Below are 14,366 nucleotides of genomic sequence, written 5' to 3'. Positions count from 1 at the left end.
TAACATTCTAAAAGTGATGTTGAAATATTAGCTGGCAGCTGCTACTACCAGGTTTGAGGGCAAAACGCTGACATCTGTAGGGCACTGGTGTGTTCACTCCACTAGTCACAGACAGTACTTTTAAAGCATTAGCATTTGCTTGAATAGACTTCCTACCAAGAATCTATGGCCAAATGCTAACTAAAGCTGGTCAACTTGAAGATTAGAGCCATTATCCTTTCTCTGTCATAGTCTTAGAATTAAGCCAAACCAAGAAATTCATCCTACTGGGTCAGGATCTTATTTACTTGGTATTAGTGAAATAGAGCTCATGTGAGAGAGAACACACATTCTTTTCAGTTTCTAATATCCACAGGACTTAAAAGGTTTCATTGCCAAAGGGGGAAAAAATATGGCATCCATCTTTTAACTAAGTATCAGGCCAGCGCAGTTTCCTCCTAAGGGTATTAACTGCTTTGATGAAGGGATGTTGCACGTGAAGTCGTCGCTTCATGTTTAAGGTGGTATGACTGGCAGGGATCATGCTTCTATTGCACAGTCAAGTGGGTGGGACGCCAGATACACCGGAACTAAGTTTGCATGTACAAGGTCATGTCTCTTTCGCTTAGAGCTGCCTCAGTTCTGTCCTCTGAGAAGCAGAAAGTAGATTTCCATTCCACTGCCTGGACTAAGAGAGGAAGGAACTGAGGGCGGAGCAGTAACCTGCATCCTGAATGCTCCTCCCAGGGGGTACTTCCTCTTACCCTGCCCCCTGGCCTTCATTTTCAGTTGAGGACAAAATCAGAATCTTTGCACCATCCTGTGGCCATGGACATCACAGCCGCCACAAAAAAGGGACATTAAAAATTGCTCCCTCTGCTTCTCCGGGCTGTTTGACCCCTTCCTTGCTTTCTTCCCACTCGGTCCGCAGTCCTACCCTGCACGAACCCTCTTCCAAGACGGGAATGTCTAAGAGGTAAAATCAATCCAGATCTAGATGTCAAAGGACTCAGTTCTGAGTCTTCTGTTCTCTTCTGAACAAGCTGTGTTGCTCTGAACAAGCCACTCAGTCCTGCTAAGTGAACTCAGCTCTGAGAGGGAGAGGATGATTCGTGACTTCCCAAACTTTAGCTATGCAAATATCATGTATTATCAGAAGAAATACTTAAACCTAGAGAAACAATGGAGCAGAGTCACTGTGCATCTTATTTCAGTGCACACAGTAAGAAAACAATTATTTATGAGCAAGCTCAGTTACTCTCAAGCAGCTTTTCTCAAAGCCAGTCAGATGGCTCCATGACCTTCTAAGGGAAAAGGTGAAAAGCCATCCCTTTTACCCCTTTTAATCCTTCCTCTCCACCATTTAAACACTGACAAAGAGTAATTGGGCAGCTACCATTTTTCCCCTCAGAAAAGACCCTGGGGCTTTTGCCAAGTGGCCTAATTTTAGGGATTCTGCTTAAACTGATTTAGAAGGTGGTCTGACCTTGGCATTAACCTTGGAAGTTATGAAGATTTCCCATCTCCCTCTTTCCACTCTGCCTTGGACTGCATCTCATTTCTCACACAAGAGTTTGGTACCTCCCTCTTTTCCTGATCCCCCGTACTTACTTCAAAACAAGCACGCAGAGCAGGCAGTACATCTTGGAAGGGAATTCCATCTGCTTTACAAACAGAGTGCCAGTCGGACATATCGTGGGAGCAGCAGGCAACTGTCTGGGGAAGACACGATGGCATCTGGTGGACCCCAGGAGGCTAAAGCACAAGAAGGCACAGGATCCTCCCCAGTGCCCAGCTTGGATTCCAGGGGGAAAAAAATGTTGGAGACTAGAACCCTTAAGTCATTCCTTAAGGATCAGATGAAGGTGTTCCAGATTTGAAGGCAAGAGCAAAACCTGCCTCAAAGGGCCATCCTCTACCTCCATTTCCAAGAAAGGCCCTCATTATGTACACAGGTGTGACTCCTCCATCCGTGCGTCCCCAAGTTCTTAGAAGTTGATGAAATGATAACCACACCAATGAGAAGAGATCATCACAGGAAAAGAGAAACGTCGTTTTTCTGGAGGGTTAAGAAGCAGAGAATGACTTTCGTGTCTGCTATCAACCTCCACGATCTTAGGAAAGTAACTTAACCCCTGCGTGACTTATTCTCTTCATCTGTAAAATTGAGAAGAAAAGTGTGACTTATTTAGCTCACAAGGTTTTTTTTTTGAAAACCAATTCAATAAGAGAAGTAAAAACTACTTTTAAATAAAAAGCATTAAATATTATTAAACACCAAGTCTTCTGCACGTAGGTTAATCTAATTTATGCCTATTTATGTAAAAGCACAGAAGAACTTTAGAAAAATCTCCACGCTAATCATTGTAAAAGCTAACATGATTTGTCCCCATGTCAGTGTACCTACACTTCTCTCTCTTTATGTGTCTATATCTTTGTGTGAATTTTTATGTCTCAAAGGCAGCACAAGGTAGCAGAAGGATGCACTGGGGTTCAGAGATAAAATACCATAGTGTCAATCCTGAATCCATTATTTCTAGTTGCGTTGCTTTGGACAAAATAATGTCTACAATAAGAATGATGATTCCAGACTATCTACCTCCAGGATTGCTTGAGGCATCTACTTACGCCCCTGTCCCACCATCACCTCCCCCCACCTTCTTGCTCCTTTTCTTCCTCCTCCTTCTCTTCCTCATTTTCCACTATTCTTTTCCACCTCTGTCTCTCCTCCCTTCCTGTCCATAAGATCAAATTAAGGTATATTTCTAGATTTTTCTGATTATTGAGTAAATCAGTTAAATTGCTTTTTACTGAGATCATCTTCCCCGTTTCTGGTTTGAGTCTTTGGAATGTCCCAGAATAAATCCACTTCCAATTCTCGGATCTGTTTCATTCCAGAAAATACACCTTTCCCACCAGCTCGGCAAACTGCCTCCAACTTAACGAGGCAGCCTAGGGAAGGGACGCAGAAGAGATTACGAGCCAGAAGCTTGGCCCCATCTCTTACTAGCTGGGCAAGATCTGTCACCTCTTGCAGCTCTGTTTCCTCATTTATAAGATGGAGGTAACACTATTTGATAAGAACAATGGGGGAATTAAGTCAATTAAGAGGCCATGTAAAACATGGCAGAATGCCTTTTTAAATGGTAGTTATACACAAAAAGGACAGCTTTTATGATGTTGAAACTAAACAACAACAACAGTTTTATATATTCATGGTACCAGGCTAACATTAAAAAAGGCAATTTTGAGAGAGAATCTCAACATATACTTGATGCCGCCCCAGCCAATAGCTTAGGGACAATAATGTCTAAAACATGCCAGCACTTACTGAGCACCAGACACTTTTCCTAGTACTATTCCATGTGTCAACTCATTTAAGCCTCACGACAATAGTTCTAGGTGGGTACCATTCTTACTCCAATTAAAGATAAGAGAATAGAGATTTTTTTCCCTAATACTACTTCTTTACAGAGATACTGGGGATTGAACCCAGGACCTCGTGCCTGCTAAGCATGTGCTCTGCTGCAGAGCTACCACCACCCCTGCTGAGGGAACAAGGATTTAGAATGGTTCAGTTACTTCCCCAGGTCATCACAGCTCATGAATGGTTGATCCCGAACACAAACCCATGTAGTCCAGGTCCAGGGCTGGGATGTAAGTCACCGTTCAAAATCACATTCCTCCAGGAAAGACAGCATCTTCTAGACCAACTGGTATATTGCCAGTAATTTGTTACCAGTGATAACGTAGTGAAGTCTGATTGCTTTCTTTTTAACTGAAATGAGTGTAGATGCACTTACAATGGCATAGCACTTGTCCACCAACAGTTTGATTTCCTCTCCAGGACAGGAAAGAAAGCAGTGCAGTCCAAACGAAAGCTCTGGGGCTTGCTCGGAGCCCCAGGCTCATCGGTGGTCCATGCACATCACCCGTCAGCTCAGCACCTTTGTCACAGCCACCACCACCATCACCACCATCACCATCTCCTTACTATTTACTGATCTCTCTATGCCAGGCAGGGGGTAATTCTTCACACATGTTTTTTCTGTTACGTGTTACAGCAGAAGAAAATGTTGAGGACCACTGAGCTACACTGTTCCGGATTCATTCTTAAAGCCTTTTCTCCTAATGCCACACTACACGACTCCACCACCAACCTTGAGAAGAGGAATGACAATTATATTTACTGATACCTAACCTGCGGCAAGCAGAAGGCTAGGCAATTTACAGTACTCCTACATAATTCTCACAACAAACCTAAAATTAAAATATAAGTATTGTATTTATTGCTTCGTTATCGTCACTGATTAATTATTTTCATCTTAATTTTACAGCGAGGAAAACCACAGCCCAGAATGGCTTGGTATCTTTCCCAAGGTTCAAGATTAGAACTGGATCCATATGACTCCTTTGAGCAATCCCTATCCATCTCCTAAGCTGGATTTTTTATTCCAGTATGTTATAAACGCTCTCTTTCATAGTCTATTCACTAGAAGACAGGAACCCTCAAGAGAGTGCTACCTTGAGAATCAGAAACCCCAGGTTCTAGCCCTGGTTGGTACAACACAAGTTGTGTGACTTGAGACACGTCATTCATCCATTTAAATGAATAGTTCCCAGCTCTAATTTCTACACACTATGGTCTCCCCAAAATAGCAGGCACCCACTGTCACTCAGACGATACTGATTCTAATCGCAGGCTTCCTCTCTGCCCTTGGAAGAGGGGATTAAGGAGAGGGGGCCCCACTGCACGAGTGCCTGTGGCCCAGACCATCGGCAAGGGTAGTTAGGGAGAAGGCTGGCTGGGAAGTGTGAGAAAGTCATCCACCTTGCAGCTGTCCCAGCCTGAGCAGCACCATGGATAAACAAGAGCCCCTCTCTAGAGATCTCTGCTGGCACCTTGTCTTCATTCCTTTCTGGAAAAAAAAAATTCACATCCTTGTGAAGAATGTATTGCCTTCTACATGCCACAGCCAAAAACCCAACTGTAGGCAAAATCCATCTGACAATATCCCTTAACTGCTTTGATTCAGTTCTTAAAGGAGATTAGTTGTTGGAAGGTCACAGAGAAGCCAAGCGCCTGCCCGTTGCAGCTTGGGGTTTCAAAGCTTTCACTACTAAGGGGATCTCCGCACTCAACGTCCCTTCCCTCCGTGCCGTTTAATCAATGAATCAACAAATAGTTCCTGAACGAGGCGTCCCTGGAGTCCGCAGGTCACTTCAGATGTGCCTCTCCAGTTCAACAGCAGGAGAAAGAAAAACAGATTTTTCTGACTCTTCTTAAAGTTTCCATTTATAAAATCAGGACGAACATGAAAAGACCGTGGGTCCCCTACCCCTCTCTTTCTCTGCCCGGAACCCTTCGGAGTCACAAAGAAAAAGAGAGTGCTCTACAGCTGAGAGAGGATATAAGAGGTAAAGGGAAACCAGGGAGGAAGGATGGACACAGGAGGGAAGGAAGAAAGGAGGGAGGGAGGGAGGGAGGGAGGGGAGCATCAGAGGCTTAGATTTCAGGAAGGTCAAAGGACACAGCCAAGATGTAGTTTACCCTCTCTCTTTGACAGCATAAAACCCCCATGTTTATTAGCCTGGTAATTATGACTCCCCTTTAGTGACATGATTATTTCTGAGAACAACTAGGAACCAATAGTTTTAAGCTTTGGGGATTGATGTAATGATGAATATCTTATACCTCTAGGTGTTTTTCCACTCGCAACTTTAGCAACTGGATCATAAATAAAATGTGCATGTTCCCACAATACCCACAGTCATCAGAAATCATAAATACAAAAAAAAACCCTTAATTAGTTTTCCTAACTAATTTGCATGAAAATGAAAAAAATGTATAGTAAAAAGACACTAGGTTTGGCTTTTAGCAAATGTTATGTAAAACACTACACTGGGCTACGAACTGAATCACCATCTTCCAGGTGATGCCCAGTGACTGCCGTGTACAACTGTCACTAGAACCAGTGACCAACCTAGAATGTGAACGTCATCTTCCTCTGACCTTAACACTCAGAACAGGATTCTACTTAATAAAATGGTCCCTCAATCAAAAATAATAATGATGAGTTCATTAGTGTCCTCTTTTTTTTTTCTTTTTTTAGATTCCACACACTAATGAACTCATCTACAAAACAGAAGCAGACTCACAGACATAGCAAACAATCTTATGGTTGCAGGGGGAAAGGAGGTCGGAAGCAATAAATTTAGAAATTTGAGATTTGCAAATGTTAGCCATTATATATAAAAACAGATGAAAGAAAATAGATTTTTTTCTGTATATACAGGGAACTATACTCAATATCTTATAATACCCTTTAATGAAAAAATAACATGAAAATGAATATATGTATGTATATGCATGACTGGGACACTGTGCTGTACACCAGAGACTGACACATTGTAACTGTACTTCAGTAAATAAAATTTTTAAAAGTAATAATAATGAAACTAGGAGCAGTTTATGAAGCACTTACTATATGCCAGACAGGGTGTGAAGTACTTTCTCTGCATCCGCTCAGTTAACCCCTTCACCCACCCGTTGGTGCGTTACCCTCCTCCACATACAGATGACAAGGGGGCGGCTCAGAGAGGTGATGTCACTTTGCTCAAAGTCTCAAGCATAAGGAGGTCCAGAATGAAGACTCCAACACATATCTGACTCCACGGACTGGGCTTCTAACCACCCTGCAGCTGGGATTCTATAGTTTCTGTTCTTCAGTGTGGAGAATCAAGACCAGCAGAAGTAAAAATAATGGATTTTATTATAATTTACCCCAAACCTTACTCGGACTTAGTGTTCCCATGTCAGCTTCAAATTGTTCCTTCCCCGCCTCCCCCAACATGAATGACCAGAGGCTCTTCTTTCGTTTCTTTTTGATAAGTAAAGCTAGTATTAGAATAGCTAACACACCACGAGGCCACAGCCCACCCTGACGTTCTGAAGAATTCTTCAGCCTAAGCATGCAGTGAGGCACTCCAACATCGTAAACAGATTAATTAAAAAAAAATAGAAAGCTTAATTATGCTGTGCACCAGAAATTGACACAACATTGTAAACTGACTACATTTTAATTAAAAATATATACATACAAAAAAATTAAAGAATTTTTTTAAAATAAAAAAATCTAAAAAATAAAATAAAAAGCTTAAATGTGACTACAATGTTAACACTTCAGGTTCCAAACAAAAAGTCCAGTAGCTCAAACTCCTCATGTATAGAGAGAAGGCAGATGCTCTGATATCTTACAGGGCTTCTAAATTACAACCCCCATGGTTTTTTTCATGTGCTGATGGGACCTATCATAGTAAAGGTATTAACAGGAAAGCAAACACCTAAAATGATATTATTCAGTATGGCATCGATATATGTAAGATTATGCATCTATTCAGAAGTATCTTATGTTACAAGGAGGTGAAACATAAGCACAACATTATCTTTTGTTCCAAGGTGATACAAAGATTTCTGCCATCTGCAAGTAAAAGGAAGTGTGGCTCAAGAGACCAGTTTAGGTCTGTTTCACCTTGAGACACAACAGATTTAGAGACAGACCTCTGCTCAAGGTGCCCGTGGTTGTCTGCAACAGTGATTCTGAGCCCCTTCACTCCTGCATGCTGGGCACCAACTAGGTCCACCCCTAAATCTGGCTTCTAAGCACCCCTTCCCCCCAAGTCTGAGGACCAGAGTCCATTCTTTCATTTCCTTTTGCTAAGCAGAGCAGGGATCAGTATATCAAACAAACCATAGGTAAGTACTTAACACAAGTACAACACATTCACATTTCTTGGTGGAAGGCAAATTTATGAACGCTACAATCATTTTTGGAACTGGAAACCATTTCCACCAGAGAAATGCAAAGAGTATTGTAAAAGCTCGTCCTTGGAGAACTCCGCAAAGGTCTCCCTGGGCACAAACCTTGAGGCTGGACACCGCGCTTCTCCCAGCATCTGCATGTGCTCATTACCATACTGCAGGAGTTGCTCCTAAAGCACGGAACAGTTTTCAAAGCAACCAAGGTTATGAAACAAGCCAGAGACGTAGGAAGGGAGAGAAGAGACAGTTGTATCATGGAAAAGCTAGGGAACAAAATAACCCATTCCTCTTAGGTCAAAGCTCGAGGACGTCCAGCGCACAATTAGCGTGACCTTCCATGAAGGGAAGCCCAGGAAGACACAGATGTCCTTTTGTGTTTCGGAAATAACGGTGCTTACCGTGAAAATCCACAAGTCACCACACTTTGCCCAGAATTACACTGGCCACCCTTCTCCACGGAAGCAGAGAGTGGGACCTGCCAAGTTTGTGGAGATAATCTACTTGGGTTGGTTGGGAAGAGGGATGGGGTGGCAAAGTGGGGGAAAAAAGACAGACTTTCCCTTTAAAACTGAACAGACGCTGATACCACATCACATGACCTTTTACCGTAATTTCTATTAAAATCATTTCATGTCTGGTTGCCTCTGCTCTCCTGGCTCATTTGTATTGTTTACAACAAGTCATTGCACTGGCAGTGAGTGGTGGCTGAATCCATGGTTACCCGTTTTTACATTCACTAGTTAAATGGAATGCAGCTCTGCTGTGGGTTTCGGGAGCCAGCTCTTAAGAAACCACAATCCAGCTATCAATCAGACTAATCTGAGAGAAATTAATCTTATAAACCTAAGTATTGGTGCATATTAAAAATTGATAGGAAAGGGGGCCCGGGCTTTTATTGGTTGGAGTTTACGAAAGTGGACACGCTGAGATTTGACTTAGAGCCTCAGAGTGATCAGTCTGTGGTCTCCATCTGACAGCCATTCACGTTGTGCAGCTAAAAAGCTTTCAAGGGTACTAAGACCACCCTTTAAAACAAATCCACCACCCCTCCCCAGTTCTGAGTATTCATTCTACCTGCTTGTTCTTAGGCTCTACAGAGTGCCTGAACACAGGTTTAACCAGACTGCAACCCGGCAGAGTGACTTAAACAGACACATTCAAGACAGTAAAACATCAAACAGACAGCACTAGGTAGGATTCAATTAAGACAAAACCTCAGTGGAATGCTCTTTACGAGTAAATTAAAACTGCAAACTAATATGTTTTATTGAGAGCAAGGACGGTACAAATTCAATCTATTGTCTAAGAATTTATGTGGTTAATTCTCTAAAAACATTCCCCAAAGCAAACTTGCTTCTCAGGATGGACATGCCCAACAATTATAATTCCTAATAAAAATTTAGAAGTTTTATAGTTTAATGACCACAATAACTGTCCCACAAGTCACATCTAAATGCTAAATGAGAACAGCAAATAGTTAAAGCTAACATATTACAACCCCATCTACTGCAAAGTCACTGTATCAGAAGCTAGAATTGATTTGTTTCCTCAGAACGAATTGAAAATGAATGTAACATAACGTCGGAAAAATCCCTCCTGCGCTGCTAATCGGATATTGTAAAATGGTTGATTGCAGCTCTGCCCTGGACTATTGCTGCCTAAATCATACATACTTACACGTTCTGGGTTCTTCCAAGAGTTTGGTGCAGTTTCAAGGACAAATATCTTAAGGAAGCCTCTCTACTGTGCAGCAGGGAGCCTAGCTCGGATCTGATGACAAGAGCACGGTGCTAAATCTGACAACAGAGAAGGAAACTTCCTGCGTGAAGAGGAGATCTTGGAAAGTCTCGGGGTGAAAAAGGCTGCTTGCAATGTGCTGGTTGATTTGCTCTCTGGTTGTGTATACACAGTAGCAGCTGATCTGTGTTTGCAGCCCTGCAGAAAGGAACCTTTACTGAAAACCAATGGCATCACATTTCAGCGGCGCTGGTGCCAAGTGCTGGAGAGCAGAGCAACCTCTGACAACTTCACACAATTCAACCCAGCAGACTTCCCACAGGTCAGGGAGGAGCGTGGAAAGTGTCTCCCCCACCCCCACCCCCACCCCCGGGGTTTCATCTCCAGGCTGTTAGCGCAGTTCCCGGGAAACCAAACACAATTACCGACTGGACTCTGACAACAGTGGAAGGTATTCCCTGGACTTACCTTAAATATAGTCTCACATTTCTGCTGTCCTGATCTACCATGTCCTGTATTGTCACAGAATTAAAAAAAAAATGAATCCCAGTGTTTAAAATGTATTTCCCTCTGATTCTTACACAAACCTTCAGATCTGCAGTGTGTTACTAACCCTGTGTTAGGTATTTAAGGCTCCTCTGATGTGCCACACAAAGAAACTGAGGACAAAATGATATAGGACTGGGTACTGTGGTGCCTACTTCTGTTTTCTGCTTGCCCAATTCAGAGGCTGGTGTTTTAACATTATTGTTTGGCTGGGGGTCATTTTATTATTGTTGATTATCAACTGGGTACAACTGTACAACTTCATTCCAGGAGAACATACTAACAGACGAAGGCTGTCCGAATAAGGAGGCGCAGGAAAGCCGTGCAGAGCACTCACCACCTTCTCCACCACCCTGTTACGGAGGAGAATGTAAATTCTAGACCTTGCCAGCTCTGAAAAGGAAAGTTCAGAGATGCAAGAGGCAGAGGTGGAGGGTGGGGTGCTAGCTGCTGCAGCAAACGTAATCGAGTCACTGGTATTAAGTCACCTGAGGACCTGTCTGTGTGCGCCTCACCACCCTTCCTCTCCCTTCTGTCCCGAGGACCAGTCTAGGTTATGATACACTGGATGGTATTTTCTCATCGTGGTGCATCTTACTTCAAAGGGCAGAAATCAGAATTGACAGTTTAACAAAAGGCCACGTTAAACGTGTCCGGCAGCCCAGGGAAGTGCTCTCCTACTGAGCTGAAAGCCGGCCCAGGAGCTGCGTGGGCAACTGGTAAATTATCCAAGACCTCTGCTTTTCACGTTACCCACACTATTGTTCAGATGTAATGATAATTCCTCATCCTGTAATGTGATGACAGCTTCCTATTTTGATCCTACTGCTGTCTACTTACATGAAGCTAGAGTTGCTGAAAATCGCTGAGCTTCTGTTTCCTCATCTACAAAACGGAGATAATATACCTACCAATTCAGGATTATTGGTAAGAATGAAAGACTAACCCAGGTCAAGGGCTTACCACAGTGCCTGGCGTGTGTAGTTACCAACACTGACTGAGCCGCCTCTCAGAACCAGGCACGGCGCCAGCCTTGGGGGTCCAAAGTCAGCTGAGACACGCCTCTACCCTCAAGTGCAATCCTACCAGTGTCCTTCCTCCTTCCCGCCTGTCATTTGTCTAGTTTTCATCATAAAGCACAAAAACATTTAAAAATACTTGGTCTCATTTGATCCTCATAACAATCCTACAAGGCAGACAGAACTATGGCCAATTTGCAAATGTGAAAACTGTGGCTTAAAGAGGTGGGGGTCAACATAGCTGGGAAAAGGTCACTCGATCCTCAACCCAAGCTCTGATTCTGTTGCTAAAGGTACGAATTTGTCATGTAGAATTCATTTTCTGCACCAGTTTATATTGTACTGTTATCTTAATAGTTCTCTGTGTCTTACTATATTCCCCTAAAGACAGTATAAGCCCCTTAAAGAGAGGAACTGTATCTTAAAATTACTTTGTCCTCTCTGAGAGACCTAGCCTGATGCTAAACATACTCGTTGTTTAATAAATCTTCCTAAATTTAAAAGAGATCCCAGCTGGGTCATTTTTACTACCTATGATCAATCTTATAGGAAGCTACAGCTCCTCAACAAATAATGGTTTGCGGGTTATTTATGGCTTTCCAGTCTTCAGTTACTTTCAAATAATTATACACAGGTCAAAGTTTTTTTAACACTGACTCATAATTAAACCCCCCAAAGACGGTTTTCCTCATTTGTTTAGCACATTTCCTGTACTTTGAGGCCTAATGAGTTCTGGTAAGGGCCAGTAAATATTTACTTTTTAATTCACTACTCGATCCCAAGACATCTCTTGATTTCTGGGTTCTTGTTGGTTTCTAGGTTTAACCGATCACAAAGGATAGAATTCCATTGATCATTATCTTGTGAATCAGAGCAGAGCACATGGCCAGCCTCAGGTAGATTCAGAGACTGCTTTTTTTACAGGCTGTCTGTACAAACAGCCCAAATTTCTTGAATTTTTTTTTTTTGATCCACTGCTTCATTTGATCTAGGCTTTGAAATGTAGTCCATTTCTGGTGGGAGAATTGGCTAGACATTTATCAGTGGATCACAGGTAAAAATGAAAATATTCTTGAAAGAGATCTAAATAGAATCTAGAACTTGGAGTTCACCCATTCTATTACATTAATTACTTCTGTTATATCCTGGAAATCTTTTTTTAAAAATAGAACTTATGTCATTCTTTATTAGTATTTACTGCCAAATGACGCCTTCAGCCTTAACAAAAATCCAGGAAATTTAGATTAATATCAATGTCATGGCAAAAGCACAAATGACAGGCAATGTTTAAGACAAAGAAAACAATTGTTAGACACATCGTTTCAGTTTCCAAAGTCATTCGCTTGTGTATCTAGACAAGCTGGGGCCATCTGTAAGGGCAAGTAAATATGTTCCTTGTGCGCTGGCATCGCTTCCGTTAGAATTACCGGGCTTGCTCCATTCAGCTGGCCAGCTGCAGACTGTTTCCTGCTTCCTCCCTAAATAAAGTAATATGTAAAGAACCCACCACAGCTCTTGGACCACAGTGGACGAGAAACACACCTGCCGAAGACCACTCTAGAGCTAAACAAATTGGCCCAGGCCCTGGTCAGAGCTGGTCAGCCTGGGGAACTGCTTGACCCAATGACTTTTTCTCACCAGCTAAAAGTAAATACAGTTTCCAAGCACTTTCATACCCACAAGTCTCACTCAACTCTCACAACCATCTTGGAAGCAGACGCTTTTCTTTTTCACATGTTTACCGATAAGACAAATGCAGAGAATTTCCCAATTTCACAAGATCACACAGGCAATAAGGGGCCCAGCACAAATTTCAAAGTGGATGCTCTAACTGTAATTCCAACGTTTTTCCACATAACTCACATATTGTGCTTTCTCTCCAGGAAGAATGTGTGTGCGTTCATTTCTCTCTTTTTCCTTTTGGTTTCTTATCCTACAGATCAGCTAAATGTAGAGCAAGCTTGCTCTCTCTCTCTCTCTCTCTCTCTGTCTGTGGCTCTCTGTGTCTCTCTGTCTCACCTGCACATGCACATGCATATGGCCTCTCCTCTCCCTTCAACTGCCTTCTATCTTTTGTTCTCTCACATCTTGGCCAATTACTTCAGAGAATAAATTTTTTTCTCTCCATCATTTTTCACTCTCCTGCTTTTCAATAATTGGTTGTCAAAAAAAAAACAAAAAACAAAAAACAAATCTTATCACAGGTGATAAACTCAGAAGGACAGTTAATGTTACACTTTTCTCAGGGAAAGAAAAACCATATGCTTTGTAACCAGCCTTTAAACATCCTGAAAGTTTCTAAGAAGCCCTTTCAGGTCCCCAGCAATACTTTCCATCTATCTTTTTAACTTTCAGTTATCTGTGCAGTCTCTTAAACATCAACCCTCCAGAATCTAGATAAATGATAAAACTATCATTCAGTTTTATTACCTTTATGTTATGTTTATACTTGTACCATAACAGAACTGTTTTTCACATCTTCCTCATCACTGATACACAATAATTCACTTTAATAAGTAACGTAGGCTTTTACGGTCTAACCTAAAAAAGCAACTTACTCTGAAGATTGTTTTCTGTGGAAAAAAAAGTATAAATCTAATAATTAATCTACAAAGGAAATATTTCAGTGTAAACCCGAGTGTCTGAATTTCATAAGGCTGTCATTTCAAACCCCTGAAGCTAATCTCATTTAGTACTCTACCCACTAATATTTCTAGTCAGGGCATACGAGCCATAGTTATGAAAATAATTAGTTAATAGAATAGAAATAAACAGGAGTATAATTCATTGATTTACTCATTATTAATCAGTCACTTAATTCAGCATCACTGGAGACCATCATGTCACATGCCTTCATTTGAGAAATAAAGAAGCGAAGGGTCACGGTTCTCGGATGGAGAGGGCAACCAGATCGTACTATAAACTCTGCTCAGGACCACTGTGGCGGTTTCTTAGCTGAAGATCGATGTTCAGTAATATCCACGTGAGCTAAAAAGCACAAATTTCTAACTCTGAAGGTGATGGATCCAAAGGGTCACCAAGTATTATGTTCTATTTCTGTGACCTTTGGAAAATAAATGTTCGTACTAAATAGAAAATGAATTTCTAATAACTGAATTAAACTGTTCATCTAAATAGCCAACTTTGGATTTCTCTCCACACATAATAACTTGGAAAAATATATAGCCTGTGTTTACTAGAGCACTGTAGCCACAATCTCTAAGAAGACCTATAACTCGCTAACAGTTTTCCTGATTTATGTT

At 41.8% G+C, this 14,366-nt stretch overlaps 1 protein-coding gene across 1 annotated transcript in view; it reads right to left on the bottom strand.

Annotated features, from left to right (window-relative positions):
* The window catches only part of ESRRG (estrogen related receptor gamma), a 519,140-nt gene extending 509,471 nt beyond the window's left edge, over window positions 1-9,669 (bottom strand). The window contains exon 1 of the transcript XR_012063582.1: window positions 9,479-9,669. The gene's annotated coding sequence lies outside the window, so the exon portion shown is untranslated. The remainder of the gene's footprint in view (window positions 1-9,478) is intronic.
* Between the last annotated feature and the right edge of the window lie 4,697 nt (window positions 9,670-14,366).

Source organism: Vicugna pacos, chromosome 23, assembly GCF_048564905.1.
Source record: "Vicugna pacos chromosome 23, VicPac4, whole genome shotgun sequence".
Lineage (NCBI taxonomy): Eukaryota > Metazoa > Chordata > Mammalia > Artiodactyla > Camelidae > Vicugna > Vicugna pacos.
This window is presented reverse-complemented; position numbering and strand designations above follow the sequence as displayed.